We start from the raw sequence: 13517 nt of genomic DNA, 5'->3' as shown, positions 1-13517 counted from the left end.
TAGCTATTCTATAAAATTTTCCCTTAAACTTAACAAGAATATACTATGTGCAAAAGAGATATTTGAGGGGAGTACAGAGAATGGATAAGAATTGGATTGACTTGCCAAATAGGATGTCAAGGGAATACATTAATGGGATTGATCAATTCCTTGTGTTTGCCAACACCAATAGGGCTGAAGGTTCGATGATTAGTTGCCCGTATAGGAAATGTGAGAATCGATACCATCTTGTACGAGAGGGTGCGCGGGAGCATATGATTTTGAAAGGTTTTTTTAAAAAGTACAAACATTGGATTAATCATGGAAAATCTTAAGTATCTCTGTATGGTAATCGAGAGAATGAAATATTTGCTAATTTAGACAATGGGGATGATATGGTTAGAATGATATAAGGGGCTATGGGAAATCCACATGCGGTACAAGTGTTGAGGGTAATGAACCACAGGCTCCTGATCCCCATGCATCTAAACCCCAGCTCGGTCCAAATGCAGAGACTGCAAAGTATTTCAGACTTCTTTAAGATGCACAAAGTGAATTGTATCCAGGTTGTCAAAAGTTCACATCTTTGTCATTTATTATTCAACTTCTACATCTGAAGGTGTTTAATCAATGGATAGACAAATCTGTTGACATGTTGCTTGAGTTATTGAACAATTGCATGTTGTTTTTAAAAGAGGACGCCAATCTTGATAAATGTGTCATATGTAACAGTTATAAATGGAAATCAAATAGTGATGGTGGTTCAAATGGTCTTAACAAAGGTGGCAAACGAATAGCTGCAAAATAGATAAGGTATTTTCCTTTAAAGCCAAGGTTGTAGAGGTTGTTTATGTTATCCAAGACGGCCAAGTTAATGAGATGGAAAGCAGAGGAATGAATTGATGACGGTGTCTTTAGGCATCATGTTGACTCCTTTGCATGGAAATTTTGACACTCGAAATATTGACTTTAGAAATGATTGCCTAATTATAAAGCTTGGCTTAGCATCTAATGGTTTTAACCTATTTAGGACAATGAACATAGTTCATAACACTTGGCCTGTTATGCTCATTCCATACAATTTACCGCCATGGATGTGCATGAAGCAACCATTTCTAATTTTATCTATGCTTATTGACGTCCTGAAAGGACCTGGTGACAAGATTGATGTGTATATGCAACCGTTGATTAAGGAGTTGAAAGAACTATGGAATAACGGTGTCTCCACATTTGATGCATCAACAAATCAAATGTTTCAAATACATATAGTTTTACTGTGGACAATTAGTGATTTTCCTGCATATGCAAACTTGTCAGGATGGAGCACAAAAGGCGAATAAGCATGTCCTTGTTGCAATAAGGAAACTGCATCGTGTTGGTTGAAGCATAATAGGACACAATCATACTTGGGTCATTGCAGATTTTTACCTAGTTGCCATAAATTTTGAAAGGATAAAGTATCATTTGATGGTAGTTGGGAATTCAGACTAAAACCAAAATTATTGTCTGGAACTGAGATGCTACTACAATTAGAATCTAAGGGTATTTTAACCCAATACAAGAAGGATGACCTTAAGGAAAGGCATAGGAGACAAGTAAAAAAAGAGAAAGCTGGACATCGCACCCATAGCTGGAAGAAAAAGAGTATCTTTTATGAACTGCCATATTAGAAGCACAATCTAATAAGACACACTTCGATGTAATGCATATAGAGAAGAATCTTTGTGACAATGTGTTGTGGACAATATTAGAAGTTCCCAGAAAATCGAAGGATGGTATTAATGCTTGGTGTAATTTACAAGAAATGAATATTAGAAAACCCCTACATTTACAGTTAAGAGGGTCGATTAAAGCGTATTTACCACCAACACAATTCACGATGACCAAGGATGAGAAAGATTTGTTCTTGAAAGTGTTAAAGGAAGTTAGAGTTCCTGACGGGTGAATATCCAATATATTGCATCGCGTGCGCTCACAGGATAAAAGTATTGGGGGTCTTAAGAGCCACGATAGTCATATTCTGATGCAACAATTTATTCCATTGGCTATTTGAAGATCGTTACTGAAGAATGTAATTGAACCCTTGATTGAATTGAGCAATTTCTTTAGACAATTGTGTTCCAAAGTGAATTATGTGACGGATTTGCAATATATTCAAGATCGTATCGCCGTAACACTTCATCATCTAGAGAAAATATTTCCTCCGAATTTTTTTAATATAATGGAGCACTTGCCTATACATCTAGCTGAAAGCATTTTTGGTTGGAGCGATTCAGTTTCAATGGATGTGTCCAATTGAAAGATATCTTCTTACTTTGAAGCAATATGTGCGTAATAGAGCTCATCCAGAAGGTTCAATTGCTAAAGGATATCTTATGGAAGAATGCAAGAATTTTTGTGCACAATATCTCAATGATGTGGAAACCAAATCTAGTCGACCCGTGAGGAACTACAGTGGTGATGATAATCTGGGTCATGCTGTTGGTGAAAACACAAGCTTTTACCTTGATAATACTTCTTGGGTACAAGCTCATCGGTATGTCTTATTTAACACAAGCGCGGTTCAAGCATTCTTAAAGTAGGTTATGTCATTCACTCAATATTTTATTATGTTTTATTGAATTTTGAACCAAATTTTTTTTATTGATAAATTTCCAATCTACACAGCAAACACCTTGAAGTACTTAAGGTCAAAATGCCTCGTGTCAACAATCATTAGCTTCGGCATAAACATTTTGAAACTTTTCATGTTTGGTTCAAGGAACATATATGTATTAAATCTACAGGTTCTAGTTACCTAAGTCGAACTACATTTTAAATTTTACATTTTTGTTTTAAATAGATCCAAACTTTACGAAGGACTAGTGATGTCACATTTTCTGAAGAGATTATTGTATTGGCAAATGGTCCTCATAATCTAGCAAAAAGGTTCAGCGGGTATATAATGAATGGGTTTCGGTATCGAACAAAGGCCATGGATGACCGTTGAGCCACACAAAATTGTGGTGTAGCTTTGAAGGCAGAAACCATAAGTTATGCTAGTCGAAAAGACAAGAATCCTCGTGTGGGGTCTGTGTACTATTATGGACAATTGACAGATATTGTTGGGATTCGATATTCTAATGAGATGAAGCATGTGTTGTTCAAGTGTGATTGGATTGATAACATTCCAGCGAAGAAAGAAAATGTCTTCAATTTCACGTTGGTCAACTTCAACCATTTGTTGTACCGAGATGATTGAATTACCAATGAACCTCTCATCTTGGCATCCCAAACAAAGCAAGTTTGGTATGTTACAGACCCGTTACAACCAGACTGGCAAGTGGTGGTGAAGATATCTGAAAGAGGTTTATTTGATATGGATTCGATTGATCCAAAAATTGATCCATACATGAGCCATATATGAGCCAACAATTGGGCAAAAAAAAAAAGACATAATGCTTCGTGATGAAGAAGTTGGTCAGGTGAGGGAAATTGCAGAAGGAAAAACACTTAATGTTGAAATAGGCTGATATTTAATAAACATCAGTAATTCAATTAAGGCCAAGGTTATAGTTAATCATCAGTTTCTTAATTTACTTTGTCTTTGTAATTGTATTAGTTCAATTAATGTCATATTATAGTTAATTCAAAACCATTCTTTATGTTACTAATGTCAATTAATGTCATATTGCTTACAGATTATTATGGCAAGGAAGAGGAAGCATGATCGTCCCTTACGTATGATGTCTGACGTAGTACATAAGAGGACATCAGTGGCACCACCATCAGAGGAGGCATCATATCGATCTCCATCAAATGGGCCATTAGTGCCCCTACCATCTGACCAGCCATCGCAGCGACCACCATTAGTGGCACCACCATTACAGGAGACATCACAACGACCACCATCAGAGGGGCCATTAGTGCCACTACATCGACCGTCATCAGTGGCACCACAGCAACTATTATCTACTTAGCCTCCACGCCTACCATCGGTGCATCTACCATCAGTGACACCAAAACAGCTATCATCCTGACTAAAGTCATCATCTTCATAGCCAACGGTAGGTATATAAATTTTCTTTGATTTGTATGAAAATTATTTAAATATACATTTATTTATTCTTATTATATATAACTTGTTTATTATCATTGTATCTTTCAGAACTTTCAACTTCTTCACAGCCCACCTCAGGTATAAGAATTTGATTTGTATTAACATTATTTAAATTTGCATTTGTTTATTATCATTGTGTATTGTTTATTCTTATTTTATCTCGCAGGTCATGTTAGTTCTTCATCAATCTCGACTAGAAGTGGTAGCAGATGTGCCAAGGGCATTAAGGAGTGGGGTACCAGTACAAAGTTGGACATACAATTTGACAAAAATTATTGCCCAATAGAGAATAATGTGACTAAGTTAACTACTCAACTTGGCATTATTGTGCGCAATGGTAACATTATTCCTCTTACTTTTCTTGATTGGATCACTGTGCCTGACGATATTCTTAATGCTATTTGGAAGGATGTAAAGGTAAAAGTATATTTTTGTCCAAAAATTCAAATTTTAATATTGTGTTATTACTATTTAAACTTTTAAATTGTGTTTTGTAGGACAATGTGAATGTATGTCTAGAGGAGTATAAACCAATCTGTATGAAAACCTGCAACAACATATGGAAGGATCACAAGAATAAAATTAAGACCAAGTATTTCAAGCCTAAAAGTTCTGATCCTAATCTGAAGGATGATGTTCCTTTGCACATTGTACCAAGCCAATGGGAAGAACTTGTGGAGTATTGGCATACTTCCGATGCAAAGGTATACAAATAAGTTATATGTATGATATGTAAACATATAAATCATATTTATATACTTACATTTGTTGAACCTGTTACAGAAAATTGCAACTAGGAACACTAAAAATCGGCGAGCTCACAACATACCTCATATCACAGGGCGTACTACTTTCGCTCAGATCTAGCATGAGGTTTATATTTTATTGTTTTTATTTTTGTATATAAGTAAGCATTATATATTTGAAAATTATTTGGATTCTAATTTTCATATTTCTAAAAAAATCTAGATAACCAGCAAGTGAGAGTCTACTGATAAGATGAATGTTTGGCTTATGACACGTAGAGCAAATGACCCTGAGGTTATCCACACCTGGTAGTTTCCAAACACCTAGCGTTGTATTTAAATTTTATTTTTTATTTTTTGTGTCAACCATCTTAATTTGACATATACTTGTATGTCTTATTCAATACAGGATAAGTTTAATCGTCAACTCTCCATGCTACCTGAGGATTGCCGGACTTTAGAGTCTAGGAACGCCATTTTCCATGACTTGATAGGTCATGACGGACATGGATATTGTCGCACTTACGGGAGAATTGTGCCTCGGAGAGCGGTGTATAAAGATGGTGCTGGGCCACCACGATCAACACCCCAGCCATCAACTATTGTTTAGATCACCCAGCAGGTTCGGGCGGAGCTAAGGGATGAGTTGAGGGAGGAGATGCGGTGCAGCGTTGATGTATGATGAGACTGCCGAATCATTCACATGGTTGTTTCAGATTTTTTTGGAGGCAATGTCAAACAAAGCTCCAAAAACTATTTTCACCGATCAAGATGCTGCGATGGCTAAGGCCATTCCAATTGTCATGCCTAGTACAAACCATCGACTTTGTACATGGCATTTGATGCAAAATGCTGTGAAGCATGTGAGTTCCCTCTTTCAAGATGTTGGGGTAAAGGGTGTCTTTTCAAAATTTATGCATCAAATTGATGATGAAGAAGAATTCAAAATACAATGGGACCAAATGCTTCATAGGTATGATGCACACAACAATCATTGGTTGGCGCAAACTTTTGGTGTGAAGGAGAAATGGGGATGGCCATATATTATAAATTCTTGGGCAGCTGGAATGAGTACTACTCAACTAAGTGAATCATTCAATGCATTTTTGAAGGATTATCTCAATTGTGATCATAACTTGATGGAATTTTTCAAGCATTTTGAGAGGGTGCTCTATGACAAAAGGTATAAAGAATTGGAAGCCGAGTATAATTTGTGTCAAAAATTGCCAAGGGTTGCCATTCCAACTGTGATGTTAAAGCAAATGGCAGGGTATTTAGGGAATTTGTAGGAGATGAAACTCCATATACACCACAACCAGACGATTAGGTATAAAATGTATCTTTGCATTCTAAGATAAGAATAACCATCCATTAGCTGTACACAGACCAAAAGGATAGAGGCTAATTACATAATTAGAAAGAAAGACAAAGGATTTTACATTGTTAAGTTTCCCACTTGGACTGGCGCACCATTACAGCATGGTCCTTGTGTTCCTAACATACTCTATAGCAGCATATGGAGCAAAACACATCTTGTCCTAACACAGATTAATGCAGCCTGGAAGAACCAAAAGTACACAAATATGTAAATACTGCATAACATTATTCAGAGCAAAGCTCATAGTGTAAAAAAAATAAAAATAAATAAATAAATAAATTGAGACTCTCAATCCACACTAAAGACACATCTCAACAAACAGAAAATGAAGTTAAGGCTTTGGACAAGACGATGACAGTGTAAAAGATGTGAGTATTAAAAACCTACAAACGAATCTCACTCCTTTGAATAACTAAGTCACTCAACCCACAAAGGTAAATAACACTTAGCAATGATAGCATGTAAATGACACAAAAGTAAATCCTAACACGACTGCCTAGGCACGAGAGACTTGTAGGAGAAGACGAGACTCAAATCGGGTTCCTAGTTTGGGAGTTAGAGCCGGATTTCGGTCTAGACAAACTAGTTTCTTAAGAAACTTAGAATTCGAGGTGTTGACGCCGCAAAATCACCAAACGGTGTCGAATTAGCACGAAACTTGGCACGCACGACTGCCTAGGCACGAGAGACTTATAAAAGGAGACGGGACTCGAATCGGGTTCTCGGTTTGGGAGTTAGAGCCAGATTTCGATCTAGGCAAACTAGTTCCTTAAGAAACTTAGAATTTGAGGTGTTGACGCCCCAAAATCACCAAATGGTGTTGGATTAGCACAAAACTTGGCACACACAATTGCATAGTCACAAGAGACTTGTGGGAGAAGACGAGATTCGAATTGGGTTCTCGATTTGGGAGTTAAAGCCGAATTTCGATCTAGGCAAACTAGTTCCTTAAGAAACTTAGAATTCGAGGTGTTGACGCCCCAAAATCACCAAACGATCTTGGATTAGCATGAAACTTGGCACACACGACTGTCTAGGTACGAGAGACTTGTGGGAGAAGATGAGACTCAAATCGGGTTCTAGATTTGGGAGTTATAGCCGGATTTCGGTCTAGGCAAACTAGTTCCTTTAAAAACATAGAATTCGAGGTGTTGACGACGCAAAATCGCCAAACGGCATCGGATTATCTTGGCATGAGAGATTGGTGGGAGAAGACGAGACTTGAATCGGGTTTCCAGTTTTCAAGTAATAGTCGGATTTCGGTCTAGGCAAACTAGTTCTTTAAAAAACTTAGAATTTGAGGGGTTGACACCCCAAAATCACCAAACGATGTCAAATTAGCACAAAACTTAGCACACACAACCACCTAAGCACGAGAGACTTATAGGAGGAGACGGGACTCGAATCGGGTTCCCAGTTTGGGAGTTAGAGTCGGAATTCAATCTAGGTAAACTAGTTCCTTAAGAAACTTAGAAGTTGAGATGTTGATGCCCAAAAATCACCAAATGGCGTCGGATTAGCACGAAACTTGGCACCCACGACCGCCTTGGTATGAGAGACTTGTGGGAGAAGATGGGACTCGAATTGGGTTCCCGATTTGGGAGCTAGAGCCAGATTTTGGTCTAGGCAAACTAGTTTCCTAAAAAACGTAGAATTCGAGGTATTGACGCCCAAAATCACCAAACAATGTCGGATTAGCACGAAACTTGACACACACAACTGCCTTGGCACGAGAGACTTTTGAGAAAAGATGGGACTCGAATTGGGTTCTTTAGAGTCGGATTTTTGTCTAGGAAAACTACTTCCTTAAAAAACTTTGACGCCCCAAAAAAACAAACGACATCGGATTAGCATGAAACTTGGTACATACAACCGCCTTGGCATGAGAGACTTGTGGGAGAAGACGAGACTCAAATCGAGTTCCCGATTTGGGAGTTAGAGCCGGATTTTGGTCTAGGCAAAATTATTTACTTAATTATCTTTGTAATTGTATAGTAGTTAAATTTTTATTTTATTTTATTTTTGTAATTAACATATTGACACATAATTATATTGTCATTAATTATTTATTTTTATTTTTTTAGATATTTCCCGAGTTGGAGTTTGCTTTTGTTGGACAATCTTCACTGTATTAAGAATAAATTCTGTTTGCGTACTTAACAACAAACAGAACACAGAAGAAATAAAAGAAATAAGAGAGACTGTTTGATTACAAAAATCAAAACAATATATAAAAATAAATAAATAACAAACAGATTTTTATTTTGTTACAAAAACAAAATCAAAATCTGGAACAGAAAAAAAAATAATTAAACAAAAAAGTAATCAAGGCACTTACGTTATTATTTTCTTGAACAAATTTTTTGATCAAGTCTAATATTTAATATTGTGTCCTTAAGACAGATTCGTCATCTCCACGGTGCTTTCAGATTGTAGATGTCTATCTCCTAGAATAAAATGATCAACAATGAATAATAGCAGCACTACAAATTATTCACACAACAAACACACTTTGTGTTTGCACTCTTTCTCACAGAAAATTAAATGCAACAAAATGTAGAGAGCAATAGCAGATTTGAGGATGAAAATTGTGCAAAAAACCAAATGAGGGACTTGTCTATTTATAGGTGTGAATGTGGCTTTTCAGATTTGAATCCAACAGGTATGGTACCTGTTCGGACAGATACAAAACCAGTCTAGTTTGAATTGAACAGGTAAGGCACTGTTTTGAACAAATACAATCTGTTCGGTTTGAATTTTGAACAGATAACTGAATTTGTTCGGTTTCTTTTGGACAAATATAGACCTGTTTGGGTGTAGGAATAATCTGGACACCATTTCGAAATTATTTTCAAAATTTAAATTCAAAAAATGTAAGAATTTAATTTTAGAAAAATAAAAATCCAAAATATTTTTGGCCCAAAAAAATAATCATTGGGTCGGACAAGCCCAATCTAACCTCACACCACACACCCGTGTCCAGGCCCAAGCCCAACCCAACTCGTCTGACAGGACGATGGCGGCGGCGCGTGCATGTGTGTTTATTTTGGGTCTAATAGGTCTAGCCCACTTTGCCCATAACCTCTTCCTCTACAAAACTTGAGTGCCCCTTGGGGCCTACCCCAAGTTCCAAACCCAAACCTTATAAACCCACACCAAGGTTGCCTCCCAAAATAATGTAGGACAAGCCTTATTTCAAACCTTAATGGACATTTCACCAAAAACACCATTTCCATGGAGCTCACTTTGGCTTCAATTTCTCATTCACCCGATAATGGTTTTGAGCAACCAAATATACTACGTGAATCACAATACAGCATAGAACGTGTTACCACTTAGACCCGCCAACTTTGGCGTATGGGTCCCACCTAAAAAATAGACCAAAGTTGAGGAAAAATCTATTTTTCCAAAACCATTTCTAACAATCCTCCACATGAATGGAATTTGATGATGACGAAAATGCAACAATATGTAGAATTTGTCGAAAGAGTATAAATCAAAAATATCTTACATCAAGATAGGTAGCTTTTGGCATTGAACCTTCCCTAGTGATAACCTATCGGACTTACTAGCTAACCAATGGACGTGATATCTTAAATTGTTCAACCGTTTGTGTAAGTCAAGACAATAGGTTTCACACAAAATATCTTCTGATACATCGTGGTTCTCACAGTTGTGTTCATTTTAGCATTGAACACTCCTAGTTGTTCATGAGTACTTCTAGAGAATTTAGCCTCTTTATTCTCATAGAACCGGCCCCAGTTCGACACTCATATAGGTGATTCTTATTGTGAGTATCTCTTATACTCGTCTTGATTTTATGCCTAAACCAAGATATAAGTAATCATTAAAAGCAAAGCTTATCCTTAAACCCTTGCATACAACATATGTTACAGATATCACTCTCACCATAGGAATGGGTAGGGAATTTTAATCCCTTGGTGATTTCTGGCGAGCCATACATAACTTAGTTGTCCCTTTGAACTTTATTCTTGCTATCTCCAATCATATACGTAGGGTTACCATTATGATGACTCTTATGTAATAGGCTTTAATCCCATCCTCTTTGATGAACTATACACTTGCTCTTTTGTCAAACCTTTTGTTAACGGATCCGTAATATTCTCTTTAGATTTTATATAATCTATTGAGATTATTCCATTTGAGAGCAATTGCCTTACGGTATTATGTCGACGAAGAATATGTCGTGACTTACCATTATACATATGACTATGTGCCCTGCCTATTGTAGATTGACTATCACAATGAATGCTGATAGCTGGCACAGGTTTTGGCCTCATTGGAATGTTTTCTAAGAATTGGCGAAGCCATTCTACTTCTTCTCCTGCTTTGTCTAAAGCAATGAACTCAGATTTCATTGTGGAACGTGTGATGCACGTTTGTTTCGTGGATTTCCAAGAAACAACAGCGCCTCCCAGAGTAAAGACATATCCACTAGTAAATTTTGAATCTTTAGTATCCGATATCCAATTTGCATCACAATAGCCTTTGAGCACTGCTAGATATCGAGCAAAGTTTAAGCCATGATCGCCAGTAAATCTTAGATATCTAAGAACTTGAATGACCGCTTTCCAATGGTCTTCCCCAGGGTTACCAGTGTACCTACTCAATTTACTGACAGCATAAGTTATATCAGGATGAGTACAATTCATTAGGTACATTAGGCTTCCAATGATTTGGGAGTATTTTAATTGAGACACCGCATCACCTTTATTTTTTGATAAATAAAGACTGATGTCTACAGGTGTTTTAGCTACATTCATATCATCCTTGATAAATTTATTAAGAATTTTCTCAATATAATGAGATTGAGATAATGCATACCCATCAGATGTTTTAGTAATTTTCATTCCTAATATAATATCTGTGACCCACATATCTTTCATATCAAATCTTTTGTTCAATATTTTCTTAGTTGATTTGATCATGTTTTGACTACTTCCAATAATAAGCACGTCATCCACATAAAGACAAACGATGACATAACCTTTGTCAGTGTTTTTAACATAGACGCACTTGTCACATTCGTTTATCTTAAACCCATTAGTAAGCATAGCATGATCAAATTTTTCGTGCCATTGCTTAGGAGCTTGTTTTAATCCATAAAGAGATTTTACAAGCCGGTAAACTTTCTTTTCTTGCCCTGGTACTACAACCCCTTCGGGTTACTCCATATAGAACTCTTCATTTAGATCACCATTTAAGAAAGTTGTCTTAACATCCATTTGATGTATTTCTAAATTATACAACGCTGCTATGGCAATAAGCATGCGAATGGATGCTATTTTTGTCACAGGGAAATATGTGTCACAATAGTCTAGACCTTCCTTTTGTCTTTAACCTTTTACCACAAGTCTTGCTTTATACTTATCGATTGAACCATCTACTTTCATTTTTCTCTTGAAAATCCATTTATATCCAAGAGATTTAGAACTGAGTGGAAAATCCACCGATTCCCAAGTATGATTTTGCATAATAGATTCAATTTCATTATTAGTAGCCTTTTTTCACAAAAATGCTTCAGGACCTGTCATTACTTCCTTAAAGCTTTGAGGTTCATTTTCTAACAGATATGTCAGAAAATCTGGACCAAAGGATTTTGATGTTCTAGCTCTCTTGCTTCGTCTTAGTTCATTATCAGTTAAATCCTGCTAGTCAAGACCATTACTAGTCTCTTCAGTTTGATTGTCATTAGTCTCCTGACTTTGTGTAGAATCATAAGTTATTTTCTGTGAACTTAATTCCTGTCCTTTTTTGTAAGGAAAAACATGTTCAAAAAATATAGCATTCCTTGACTCTATAATAATGTTCACATTTATATCTGGTATTTCTGATTTATAAGTCAAAAACCGATTTGCACTACTATTCTGAGCATAACCAATAAACACACAATCCACTGTTTTTTGTCCTATCTTAGTCTTTTTCAGAACAGGAACTTCTACCTTTGCCAAACACACCCATACTTTTAAGTATTTATAGGAAAGTGGTCGACATTTCTACAATTCAGAAGGAGTGTTGTTTGTTTTCTTGTGTGGTATTCTGTTAAGAACATAGTTAGCAGACAATATTGCTTCCCCTCACAAGTTTCGCGGTAAACTTGAACTTAGTAACATGGCATTCATCATTTCTTTAAGGGTTCTATTATTTCTTTCAGCAATTCCACTTTGCTAAGGAGAATAGGGTGCTGTAGTTTGGTGAATAATGCCATGTTGTGCACAAAATTCATTTAAAGGTGCATGATATTCACCACCCATATCACTTCTAACCATTTTAATAGTTTTACCAAGTTGATTTTCAACTTCTATTTTGTAGATTTTAAACATTTCCAAGGCTTCATCTTTACTTCTAAATAAATATACATAACAATATCTTGTGCCATCATTGATAAATGTTATAAAATACTTTTCGTCTCCTCTAGTTTGAACAACTTTAAGATAACATACATCTGTATGAATTAATTCTAGAGGTTCAGTTTTTCTTTCAACCGATTTAAATGGAGCCTTAATTAGTTTCGCTTCTACACAAATCTCACATTTGTGATTAGGATCAATTTCAAACTTTGGTATATTATCCAAACCAATTAATCTACGCAAAGCATCAAAATTTACGTGTCCTAATCTACCATGCCATAAATTTGGCTCAAGAATATAAGCAAAAGATGTGTTATTCTTATTAATAGAAAGTTTTGGTACAACAGTCATTACATTCAATTTGAAGAGACCATCACTCATGTATCCCTTACCAACATACATACCACTCTTTGTTAATACAAATTTATCAGACTAAAAAATAAGTCTAAAACCATTCGTACTTAACAAAGAACCAAAAACTAAATTCTTTCAGATGTCTGGTACATGTAGCACGTTGTTGAGGGCAAGTTCCTTTCCCGATGTCATCTTCAAAACAATTTTCCCTTGTCCAGCCATAGCAGAAGTAGATGAATTTCCCATAAATAGTTGCTCACCATTTGCAGCCTCATTATAAGTAATGAACACTTTCTTGTCCGGGCAAATGTGTCGAGTTGCCCCAGTGTCAACCCACCATTCCTTGGGATTTCCAACCAAATTTTTCATGACCCAAACCCGCCCCTAAAGGTTAGGATCATAATCGACCGGTAATCATTAGATTACCTACGGCCTCAGATAGAAAACAAATCTTAAATAATCATATGGGGCCAAAAGCAGAAGCACAAAGATAATATTTGTCCAATAAGCTTGGCATAAATGGAATGAACAAAAACATTTCTTATATTAATAACTCACACCAAACATACCCACATAAAAGACATTCTATG

Source organism: Camellia sinensis, unplaced genomic scaffold (assembly GCF_055761805.1).
Source record: "Camellia sinensis isolate YWXY unplaced genomic scaffold, ASM5576180v1 Unanchor14, whole genome shotgun sequence".
NCBI lineage: Eukaryota > Viridiplantae > Streptophyta > Magnoliopsida > Ericales > Theaceae > Camellia > Camellia sinensis.
This window is presented reverse-complemented; position numbering follows the sequence as displayed.